We start from the raw sequence: 13,389 nt of genomic DNA, 5'->3' as shown, positions 1-13,389 counted from the left end.
AATTGAGAGTATATGTGTTTTTGCTGATGGCTGGAAGGAGAGAGGAGAAACTCCATCACAGACATGGACTACCATTCTTTCCTTCAGTCTGACGGCCAATTGAAACCACGAGTCTACTCCTGCGCCAATAACAGTCACAGAGGAATTTCATGCACAGATTAACTAAAAATCTGTCCTTGGAGTAGGGTTGGGATCACCGTTGTGAGATGGGCAACTTCCATCTCCTTCAAGAGAACTTGCTGCTGGGAAGGCCCAGTTGCCACCTTTCTGTATTTACCATTTCATTTGTTCCAAGGTCATGCTCCTCTAGGCCACACCAAGACAATGACCTCAGTGCAGGCTCATTTTTGCTATGTTTAGATGCCAGGACTCTTTTAATGGGCAACATCTGAGACTCCTTATTTTATGATATAGATTCTTGTGATGACAGGACACAACACTGACACCAGGATAGATAAAAGGCAGAGCTCTTTGTTTCTTGCAGTTCTAAAATAGAAGTGGTCATCAAGCAGGGCCATACAGAGGGTTGCCCCCAGGGACAGGAGAACAGCAAGTTGGAACTGTAAGGGGTAGTGTAAGCGTGGCAAGTGGAGTGGGATAGCTAGATTTCCGGGATCCCCATGGATTGGTTAATTTGCATGATTTTGAGGGTCTGGGGCTAGCCCCAGTTGCATGGTGCCTGGCCCTGGGTATATTAGGGAAGATGCATAGTGTGTATAAACCAGTATGTGAAAGCCCAATAACAAGTGGTCTGGGTATAGACTTAGTGGCTCAAGAAGGGGCACTGTAGTCTTCTGGCTGGCGCCTCAAAACTGGGCCAAGACAACCTTGAAAATAAACTGTATTGCACCCCTCCTGGCCAGTCTTCCCTCCTTTCCTCTGTCCTTTCACATGCCCTCGTGGGGGTCTGGAGGATCTATCTGTGTTGTACTGATGCTTCTGTTTTATCTATCTTAAATTTTTCTGTCCCAATGGTAAAAATGAGGTGTATGTTTTCTGTTACAAAAAAACATACAAACAAACAAACGAACAAACAAATGTGGTGACCACTTCGTCAACTGAAAATTTTTCTAAAAGAGCTCTATCAGTTTTCTCAGGTTCCAACAGATGATAACTATTCCTGTTTGAGTCCAGTAATCTTTAAAGTTTTGCCAAAGTAAACATACTTAAACTTTCTTTTGCTTTGCAATATACTGAATGTCTGGCAATTTTATTTACTAAGAAAAGAATAAACCTGTTTGCATGTTATTAATTAGTAACAACTTCGTTGTTCATTTGCACTCATAAGGCATGCCATGTTTTCAAAATGCTTTAGTTACTTTGCATTAATCTATTCAGCAAACTCATTAGATAGTTTCAGTGTTTTTTTTCCTTCAGTCACATGAGATAATTACAAGTGGAACTTTAGGTACATGAGCAAAATAAAATATTTGATTTGCAAAGACTGGACATTCAAGTTCTGTTTTTATTTTATTTTAAAAAAGAAGTTGCTGCCGTTGGTTCTTACTGTTTGATTTTTTACTAATATATTTAGATGTGGACAATGACAGAGGCACCCAATATGTACTTTTTTCTGGGAGCAGCTGAAGGAAAGTTTGCATGTGTGTGTTTGTGTAAGTGTGTTTATGTGTATGTTATGTGTACTAGCAGTATTCCTCAATGTTTGGTTATTGCTTCTACTTTCAGTTTCCCTGGTCTTCAGAAGCCATCTAAAGGGTTTGAAATATATTAAAAGAAATTTAAAAACATGAAATCTGCTAAATGAATTATAATAAAGCCACCCACTTACAAAAGAAATTAATCAGTTAAAATTTATTTTTGATGATCTATGTTAAAGAAGAAAGTATTGAGACATAGAAAAACTCCTTATAGGTGGACACATTCTCTCAGACGGTGGAAAACAGACAAGCTGTCCTTCCCAGAGCACTTTAAGGTTGTATGTCAGAGAAAACCACTGGGTCTGGCTGAGGCTAGATTCATCCGGCTGCTCTCATTAGGTGTGGAGTAATAGGAGCAGTATGGGTAGGTAATACAATGTACTTCTTCAAGGTCATAATTCTCCTAGATTCTCACCCTAAAATTCTACATTAATTTTAAGGACATTAGAATTTTACTAACCAGCTAGGAAAAGGTTATGTAACTTTTCTTGCTTTCATTTTCCAGCACTTTCGACTCAGACTTTGTGTAACTTCAGATATATGAATTCTATCCATCTACAAAATTCTTAAATCTATAACCAAAATTTATAACTACCCATTTGCAAAATGTTTAAGTTCAGGTGCACGTATGAATACAGAAACGACATACACAAAAACTCAAAACATAAAACTAAAAAATCATACATATGTAATGCTCTGAAACACAGCTACTAAATTTCTACATTATCTTTTATATAAAGCTATGTATTTATAATGTTTGTTTTGCTTGTTTTTGTGGATGCATGTTAACATTTGTCTTAGATATTAAATAGCTAGTGGGAAAATATATTTGAAATGAGTGGGGATTAATTTAACAAATGATTTGAGGACAATTTTAAAGAAGCATGATACATTTTATAAATATAGCTAATTTTCCTCAATACCCATACAATATGAATCATATTACTTAAAAAAAAACACATTGACTTTACTTTTGAGAAATATATAGAAATTGAAAATTTACCTAAAGATAATTACCTGAAGGTAACATGTATTTCTCCTTTACGGGGACCTTGATAACATTAGGGTCTTTAAAATTGCATATCTGACAAAAATTTACCATACAAGAACGGGCACTGAAATGCAATTTCAGAGAGAGAAAACTTATAATTTGGTTTAATTCCTTAGTTAAAACTAGTTTGAATAAAGTAAGAGTTGACTGAAGAAAATCTCTACAGGAAATTACTGCAGGCAAGTAGAAAAAGTCCTATACAGGAAACATTTGTGAAATAAACCATTATTGGAATGACATCACACATTCATTTGCAAATGGTGGCTATTCAAAGGTCATGGGGCATCTTGGTGGATACATACAGATTCTTAATCTTACACAGGAGGATGGGCCTATGTGGGATGGGCAAGTGATGGGAGGAGGGGACTGAATAGATATGGCCAAATAGAAATAGAAAAGATTATGTCCCCAATTAATTCAGTCATGCCCCCACAGTCAAATAAGCAAGCAAACTAAACTAAAGGAACCAACAAAAACCTGGTTGCACTGGTTATTCCATCGTTATTTTCCAAACACAAAAAGCACACGCTTCTCCTTATAAAACAATAGAAATCATTTCTACTAGTGTTACTAAAATAAGGTTAAATTTCACTAAAAATAATCAAATTGTAGAAAATGCTAAAATATATCTCTATATCTTTTATAGACTTTTCCTCTGTTTATATAGGTAAAGTTTAATGGGGAGATTTCCATGACTGACTTTGGATATCCTTTAAGCCCTTTATCAAAAGTGAAACATTTTAAATATATTTCTTTCATCAACTGCGTGCTTTGCCTTTAAAGTCTTATAGACTCCCCAATTTGCTGAAATTTGTTTCTCCCCAAATGAAGTCATTTATACCAAGAGGTTAAAAAATGCTCACAAATCAAGTCAGATTCCTGTTTAATATGCTGCTGTAAAATGTTGAACTATGCAAGGACTAGCAGACAATAAATGCTCCCCTTACAAACATTAGTTCAAGGCACTGCTAATGAGTTCACCTCTATTATCTTTCAGACTGCAGCTCTATTAGCAGTGTTGTAATACCAAAGATAATTAGTGCAGGCTTGTCAGCTTGATTTTTGCTAACATTATGGCCTTTATTTTGTACTATATTTTTTAAGGATCCCTCTGGGAGACTGTGGATCACTTTGTTGACCAAGCAGAAGCTATTCATCCTGACCTAACAAAAGCACAGTTTAATTAAGAAGCATTCTGCCGTTTATTGTGTATTTTAGACTACAATTTTGATGTTGGTCTATAAATGTTAAGATTTGTCAGATTCGATTTCTCTGCTCTAATTTCCTATCGGAGAAAATGTGATACCAGGCATGGATCCAATTTTCCTTTTCTATTAGCATTTATATTGACAGAACTAATGATTTTATTACCATCTTTGGCTTGTTGCTAAATAGTAGACATCATATCCCTCCTTGTGGACGGTTATATACATATTGTAAACCCATTGTCCCAAGGGGGATTATTACTCATTCTATTAGGTTTATTTTAAGGTGGCCAAGTTAAGTGTAGGAAAAGCAGTCAGAAGAGCATTCGAAAAAAGATAGTATTCCCAAATAAGAAGAAAAATTAATATTTTTTCTATATGAATAATGTATCCAAATGGATAGATTGGGAAAGCTCTGTAAGAGTCTTCCCATGGGTTGAATCTAATGCTTGTGATCCCTGATACTGCTATGGAAATGAAATATTTGAGAAAATGGAGATCCTATATATTTTTACTACCCAAGAAATATTCTAATGGAACTATGAAGCCCCATTGGATTTGAAACAAAATTAATAATACCAAGAGCTCGTATACTTTGCATATATTTCTCACCTTTTGGAACTAAAATTCTTCCATAACTAATCTAATCATCTCTCTGATTTAGCAATAGTTTACGTGTTAATTTATTTCCCAAATATTCAAGTTGGAGTGAGCTTTAAGTCCCTATTCATGAATAACTTACTCACTACTTAAGTGCAAACGGATTAGTTTTACAGTTTTATGAGAAAAAAAAAATCCATGATGTGGCGCTCCTGTTTAATGTATTCCTTTTCTTTGCAGGTTACTACCATGAACCTTTTCCTGGTACTCTCCTTAACATTTAATGGGGCATCAGTGTTCTCAAAGTTTGCAGTAGTCATATATTAGCAACTTTTACATCAAGATAAATCTAAGAAACTTTATCCTGAAATTTTATTTTACTTTTTATTTAACTCACAGATAAGTGTATTTAAATATATTTCTCCGCCATTTGCAGTAATGTAAAATAAAAAGAAAGGGATTAGCTGCTTTCTTTGTGCTCAATCAGTGAAAGAATATTCATATTCTTGCCACAAGTAAAGTGAAATGGGGATATATTCATGGAATGTAATTAAGTATATTTAGTATCCAAATACTGTCTATATGCAAATTTCATGTCAACATTTTCTAAATTATATTCACCCTCTGAGACATGTATGACTAACATTATGATTTTAGTGTGGTGAACCAAATCAATCACTCCAGAGGTTTTTAAATTAATTTCTAGAGGCATTGAAAAACGGAACCCCTCTATTGCTCTTCACATCCATAGCTTGCAACTTAAAATCAAAATAATAGAATATAGTAGGCAGAAATAAACATAACAGGAAAGAGATTAGTTGGGAAAGAAGAGAGAGGGGAGAGAGAGAATATTATACATATGGCCCACTTAAGCCAAAAGAAAAACAGTAATTTAAATGTTCCAAATTGTCCTTTGCATACAGAGATGTAGGTTAAGGACTCATGACTAGGATTCCAAAGACTCAGACTCTAGTTCAGTTTCTTCTTTCAATGTATTGACTATTCTGAAAAGGAAAGAACAGTGTAAAAGGAAAGCTTGAATTTCAGCATAGCCCACCTGTGCACCTTTAAACTCTTTGGAATCCATTTTTCTTACCTACAAAGCAGTAAAAATAACATGTGCACAATATTATGGGAGAATCAAACATGAAATTACAGTATAAACTCTAATGTGCTTCACACACGTGTTGGTGGTAATATTGTCATTGAATTAAATAAATGTATTAGGTAACTGTTCTCATGTTTAAGGCATTATATCTTTAAAACTCACTTACCATTCATTGATATCCACACAATTATATTCCATTCAGCAGAGAAGAAAACATGGTATACTGATTTGGTCTTTGATTCTACCCGAGAGCACTGTATCTTGGAAAGATGTCAGCCAGCTTAGAATTTTTTGCTGAATAGTCATTGAATTTAAATCGTCATCTTTTTAAGACATTGTATAAGTAAGATAGGTTTATTACATCAGTATAAAGAAAATTACAGAATGAAAAAATAATCATAAAAATTCTACGAAGACTTTTAATTGGTTATAATTGCTGAGTGGCGCTAACAGAAGTCCCGGCTCTACCACTTTGTCACTGGAGATGAGAAAGAACCATTTAGATAGTCCATCATGTATTCAGGCAGTGGTACTGAAGTCACTTAGGAGGGAAATTAATCTTGTCTGTAGAAGTCAAGAATAGGTACTGTGGACTAAAAGTAAGAAGGTCTCTATCCAGACCTCTCAGCCTCCATTGATAAGTGTCAAAGAAAGCCTCCAGACGTGATTGCCCCTGTTAACCTCACAAATAAAACTGCCAGTTATTTTACTGCAAAAATGAGTTTATTTAGGAAGAGCAGAGAATTGCGATTCAGGATAAGCAAGCTACAACAAAACCATGGGCAAGTCCAGAGAACAGAGAAAAGGAACACGCTACGCTCTCTTACAGAGCAAAGCACAGAGTGTAGAGAGCTGTTATGAACAAAAGGTCCATTGGAATGAACTGGGAATTTGAAGTATAGCGGCTTTTCATTGGTGGAGTTGGCTAAGGTATTGCTGGGGGAGGAGAAAACCTTTCTTCCTCCTGCTAGGGGAGTAAAACAGTAGCTAAAATAGGTAGTATCAATTAGCAAGATATTCTTCTTCTTGTTGGATGACCAGGAGTGGTAGGGCGTGAGAGCGCCTCCAGTTGACCTCCTGACTCCATTTTAAATAAGGTTTCCATTATTAATTATCACACCTCTTCTCTAGTTACTGTGTTCCCTCCTACAAGAATGGAGAGGAGGCCCCCTGGCCTCTATCAATCCCAAATTTTTCTCCAAGTATCATGGCCTCACCTCTACTTGTCTTTAGGTTACTAGAAATAATACCGGCGTGTCTCTGTCCTGATCACACAGGTAGCCACGAGGAGCCTAGACTCCCAAGCCTCCTCATCTTCTGTGATTTCTCGCTCCTAGTCACTCTGCACATTTGCAATTCTCTATCTCTCAGCCACCCCCCAACTTCTGAAAGCCTTCCACTGAGTCTTCTGGAGCACATAGAACAGTATTAGAAAAAGAAAATCCCCTGTATCTTCAAACTTTTTCTGAACATTGCCTTTAATTACTGCTCTAACAAATTCAAATCTCCTTTGAGAACACTGCTGCCTCCATAGTGCTATTTCATAGCACTGAGCCTGAAAGTGAGGCAAGTGTCCTCATTGATATAAATTGCTGTTTTTTAGACCATTCTCCTTCCCTCTTCCCTAAGACCCATTAACTTTGAATTTCACGTACCAGGCAATACTATCCCTTACCGTCCTTGTTTTAACAATGTAGCTGCTGTTAGGTCATAACCCACCATTTCCGCTCCAACTAGTTCTGTATTTTGAAAACTTTTGCTTCTGACTTACCATCACTCTAAAACCTCGTCTTGGAGATTTCAGTACACGAGGCCAACACTTCTGAAACAATGGCCTCTCAGTTCCTTGAGCTCCTGACAATTATTGTATCTAGTCCATCCACTCTCCCACTCCCTACTCCTCTTCTCAAAATCTAACACCTCTCTTCTTTCTCTCTCATTCCTCACTCTTACCTGATGACCATCTTTCTAATTTTTGTGAGAAAATTGAAAATCAGAAGAGACATTTTAAAATCTCTAACCACTTTCTCTACCTGTTTGCTAGAAACCTGTACCCACACACGCTGTTCAGCCTCCCTGTGAAACCTGTACCCACACACGCTGTCCAGCCTCCCTGTGAAACCTGTGCCCACACACGCTGTCCAGCCTCCCTGTGAAACCTATACACACGCTGTCCAGCCTCCCTGTGAAACCTATACACACGCTGTCCAGCCTCTCTGTGAAACCTGTACCCACACATGCTGTCCAGCCTCCCTGTGAAACCTATACACACGCTGTCCAGCCTCCCTGTGAAACCAGTACCCACACACACTGTCCAGCCTCCCTGTATTCTAGATAAATCTTTTGTCTTTTCTTAAGGCCAATAGCTTCACTTGCTCTGAAGGTGGCTGAGAAATGCTACCCTCTGTCTTCTGCATCAATATTTCCCCCCACTGCAGATTCTTTCATGGTATCATGCATCTATATAAGCTTTTCCTCCTACCTTAAAAATAAACTCTTTTAGTCTTCATTTTCCTGTATTACCACTTCTCCATTTATCCAATTCTTTTTATAGCAAAATTCTTGAAAGGTTTTCTTTATGAGCTGGCTTCACTTCCTCTATTTCCAATATTTTGCTTTTTTTTTTTAAGATTCATCCACAATGTTGAGTATATCGATACTTCTTTCCTTTTTATTGCTGAGTAGTATGCTATGGATTATGTATATTACAATTCATTGATTTTCCTGAGGATGAATATTTGAGTTGTTTCTATATTCAGCTATTACAGATACCTGCTATAAACATTTCTGTATAAGTCTTTTTATGTACATATGTTTTCATGAATCTTGGATAAATGAATGGAATGTATGACTCATATGGTTGGTATATGTCAAGCTTTTATTTTCAAGATTTATTTATTTGAGAGAGAGAGAGACAGAGAAAGCAAGGGGAGGGGCAAAGGAAGAGGGAGAGAGAAACTATAAGCAGACTCCACACTGAGCACAGAGTCTGATGTAGGGTTTGATCTTATGACCCTGAGATCATGACTGGACCTGAAACCAAGAGTAGGGTGCTTGACTGACTGGCATGCCAATGTCTAGCTTTTTAAGAAAACACCAAATAGTTTTCTGAAGTGATTGTACCATTTTATATTCCTACCAGCAGGTTTTGAGATTTCCAGTTGCTCCTCGTCCTCACAGAGACTTGATTTGTTCAATGTTTATAATTTTAGATATTCTAAGTAGGTGTAGAGTGGCATCTCACTGTAATTTTTATATACATTCCCCAATGATTAATGATGTCAAACATTTTCTATGTGCTTATTTGCCATGCATGTTTCTTCTTTGGTGAAAAATATGCTCTTATATTTTGTTCATTTTTAAATTAGGTTGTTTATTTTCTTATTTTTAATTTTGAGAGTTCTTTGTGTATTCTGGATACAAGTCCAATTAAGTTATTTGCAAATATATACTCTCAGTCTGTAGCTTGTATTTTTATTCTCTTGATAGTGTCTTTTGAAAAGTAGAAGTTCTTGATTTAATAAACTCCAATTTATCACTTTTTTCTTTTATGGATTATACTTTTGATGTTATACCTAAGAAGACTTGCCTAACCCAAAGTCATAAAGATTTTCTCCTAGAAGTTTTGTAGTTTTACATTTAAGTTTATGATACATTTTGAGTTAAGTTTGGTGAAGGGAGGTATAGATCTAAGGGGTTGGTTTTGTGTTTGTTTTTTGGTGCACAAAACTTTTAATTTTTCCCTAATAGTTTGGTAGAGTTCAACAGTGAAGCCATCTAGGCCTGAACATAACTTTGTATAAAGGTTTTTAAACTATAAATTCAGTTGCATATATCTATATAGGGCTGCTAATATATATTTCTTCTTAAATGAGCTTTTGTAATGTGTGCCCTTCAATGAACTTGTTCATTTCATCAAACTTCTAAAATTCAATGGTATCAAGTTGTTCATGATAACCTCCTATACTTTAAATATCTGGAGAATAAGTCATTATGTCACTTCTCTCATTTCTAAAATTGAAAATTGATGTCTATTTCTTTCTTTCTGATTAGTCTGGCTATGGATTTATCAGTTTCATAGATCATTACAAAGAATCATCTTTTGATTCATTCGTTTTGTCTATTTTTTCTGATTTCTATTTCATTGATTTCCACTTTAATATTTCATATTTTCCTCCTTTCATATATTACCCTTCCTTTCTTATCTGAAGCTTTGAACTTCTTTTACTTTTCTTATTATAATTTTTTAAAAAGATTTTATTTATCTGACAGAGAGAGACACAGCGAGAGAGGGAACACAAGCAAGGGGAGTGGGAGAGGGAGAAGCAGGCTTCCTGTGAAGCAGGGAACCCGATGTGGGGCTTGATCCCAGGACCCTGGGATCATGACCTGGGCCGAAGGCAGACGCTTAACGGCTGAGCCACCCAGGTGCCCCTCTTATTATAATTTTTAAGGTGGAAGCTGAGGTCATTGATTTGAGACCTTTTTCTTTTCCAATATAAGCATTTAAGGTTATTAATTTTCCTCTGTTTCTGTTGTATCCAACAAATTTTGATGTGCTGTGTTTTCATTTTCATTCAGCTCAATGTGATTTCTAATTTTATTTTGGTTTCTTTTCAACCCATGGTTTAGAAGAGTGTGTTATTTAATTTCTAAATATTTGAAACTTTCCCAGAAAGCTTCCTGTTATTGATTTCTAATTTAATTCTACAGTAAAAATGCTTTGCATGAAGAAATACTGTATATGATTGAAGCCTTTAAATCTACTGATACTTGTTTATGACACATAATACAGTCTTTTCTGATCTATGTTCCATGCGCACTTAAAATAATCTATGTTCTGCTATTGTATGGAGTGGTTTGTAAATGTCACTTAGGTCAAGTTGGTTGGTGATGGTGTTCAAGACTTCTGTATCCTTTCTTTTTTAAAATTTTATTATGTTATGTTAATCACCATACATTACATCTTTAGTTTTTGATGTAGTGTTCCATGATTCATTGTTTGCGTATAACACCCAGTGCTCCATTCAATATGTGCCCTCTTTAATACCCATCACCAGGCTAACCCATCCCCCCACCCCCTCCCCTCTAGAACCCTCAGTTTGTTTCTCAGAGTCCATAGTCTGTCATGGTTCGTCTCCCCCTCCGATTTCCTGCCCTTCATTTTTCCCTTCCTACTACCTTCTTTTTTTTTTTTCACATATAATGTATGATTTATTTCAGAGGTACAGATCTGTGATTCAACAGTCTTATACAATTCATAGTGCTCACCATAGCACATACACTCCCCAATGTCTATCACCCAGCTACTCCATGCCTCCCACCCCCAACCACTCCAGCAACCCTCAGTGTATTTCCTGAGATTAAGAATTCCTCATATCAGTGAGATCGTCTGATACATGTCTTTCTCTGATAGACTTATTTCGCTTAGCATAATACCCTCCAGTTCCATCCATGTTGTTGCAAATGGCAATCTTTTTTTTAATTTAAATTCAATTAGCACGTGTATAGTACATCATTAGTTTTTGGTGTAGTGTTCAATGATTCGTTAGTTGTGTATAACATCTAATGCTATCCTTAAAGAATTTGTCACTTTAATTGTTCTTTAAATTATTGAAAGAGGGATGTCAAAATCTCCCTACTGGAATTGAAATTTTGTCTATTTCTCCTTGTTTTCCTAATAGTATTTTGTTTTACATGTATAAACACTTAGGATTGTTATGTTTTCCATATCATTATGAATTGAAACTCTTTATCTGTGGTGATAGTGTTTGTTTTGAACACTGATTTGGAGTTTCTTTTTTTAAGATTATTTATTTATTTATTTGAGAGAGAGAGAGTAGAGTGAGAGAAAGAGAGCATGAGTGGGGGGAGGGGCAAAGGGAGCGGGAGAAGCAGACTCCCTGCTGAGCAGGGAGCCGGACATGGAGCTCAATCCCAGGACCCTGGGATCATGACCTGAGCTGAAGGCAGCCACTTAAGCCACTCAGGTGCCCCATGATTTGGAGTTATTAATATAGTCACTCCACCATTCTTTTGATTAGTATTCATATGATATATATTTTGCTTTTAGTTCATTTGTATCTTTATATATTTTTTAAAGATTTTATTTATTCATTTGAGAGAGAGACTGAGACAGAGAAAGAGAGTGAGAGAGAATGAGCAGTGGGGGAGACAGAGAGACCCCGATGCTGGGCTTGATTCCAGGACTTAGACATCATGACCTGAGCCAAAGACAGATGCTTAACCATCTGAGCCACCCTGATGCCCCCAAATTAATACACTTTATATTTTGGAACAACTTTGGGTTCATGGCAAAATTGATTAGGAAGTGTGGAGAGTTCCCATATACACCCCACCCCAGACACATATAGTCCTGCTCACAACATCCTGAGCTAGTGTGGCATATTTGTTCCGGTCTGATGAATCAACATTGACCCATTATCAAACAAAGTCCACAGTTTACACTGGGGTTCACTCCTTGTGTTGTACATTCTGTGGGCTTTGACAAATGTATAATGACATGTATCCATCACTGTACTATCATACAGAATAGTTTCACTGCCCTAAAAATCCCTTGTGCTTCACTTATTTATCCCTCTTCCCACCCAATGTCCCAGCCTCTGGCAACCATTGATCTTTTTACTGCCTTCATTGTTTTGCTTTTTCCAGTGTCAAATAGTTGAAATCATACAGCATGCAGCCTTTAGGATTGGCTTCCTTCACATAGTAATATTCATTTAAGTTTCCTCCATGTCTTTCTATGGCTTGATAGCTCATTCCTTTTTAACTCTGAGGTATACACTGATTGTATGGAAGTACCAGAGTTTATTTATCCATCCATTTATTGAAGGACATATTGATTGCTTCTAAATGTTGGCAGTTATGAATAAAGCTGCTACAAACATCCTGTGGTGGTTTTTGTGTTTTGTGTGAACCTGCTTTCAACTAATTTGGGTAAATATCAAGGAGCACAATTGCTGGATTATATGCTAAAAGTGCGTGTGTGTGTTTTTAAAAGATTTTATTTATTTATTTGACAGAGAAAGACACAGAGAGAGAGAGAGGGAACACAAGCAGGGGAAGTGGGAGAGGGAGAAGCAGGTTTCCCGCTGAGCAGGGAGCCCAGTGTGGGGCCCCAGGACCCTGGGATCATGACCTGAGCCGAAGGTAGACGTTTAACAACTGAGCCACCCAGGCACCCCAAAGTGTGTTTGTTTTTGTAAGAAATTGCCAAACTGTCTTCCAAAGTGGCTGTATAATTTGCATGCCCACCAGCAGTGAATGAGAGTTCCTGTTACTTAACATTCTTGTGAGCATTAGGTGTAGTGAGTGTTTGGCTTTAAGTCATTCTAGCAGGTATACAGTGGGTATATATGTTTTTAATTGAGCAAATACTTCTATTTCTTTACTAACTTATTAATTTAATGAGGTATCCAGGGAGCTTTAGCCAAACTTTGGTACTGCTGATGTCAATTTCAAAGAAGTTCTCATTTCTTAATGAAGATATAAGTTAGGGCCTCTTTTGCTTGAGCTACCATCTGAATAGTGATGCATTATTGCATGCATTATAACACCTTTGGATACTTGTAGTCAGATTTTATCATATCATAATTTGTTAATATTCAAGATTAAATTGAAGATATCAATAATATCAGGTATCAGAATGACTTCTATAAAGTGGCAGACAACTTCTTTAAATTTTGTAAACTTAGCCTGAAAGTTAAAATCTTTCCATGTAGAAAATATTGTCTATCATGATACCAG

The sequence above is a fragment of the Eumetopias jubatus genome, unplaced genomic scaffold (genome assembly GCF_037043125.1).
Source record: "Eumetopias jubatus isolate StellerSeaLion01/CBP00866 unplaced genomic scaffold, mEumJub1_p1.0 scaffold_1, whole genome shotgun sequence".
Lineage (NCBI taxonomy): Eukaryota > Metazoa > Chordata > Mammalia > Carnivora > Otariidae > Eumetopias > Eumetopias jubatus.
Note: the sequence above shows the minus strand (reverse complement) of the source record.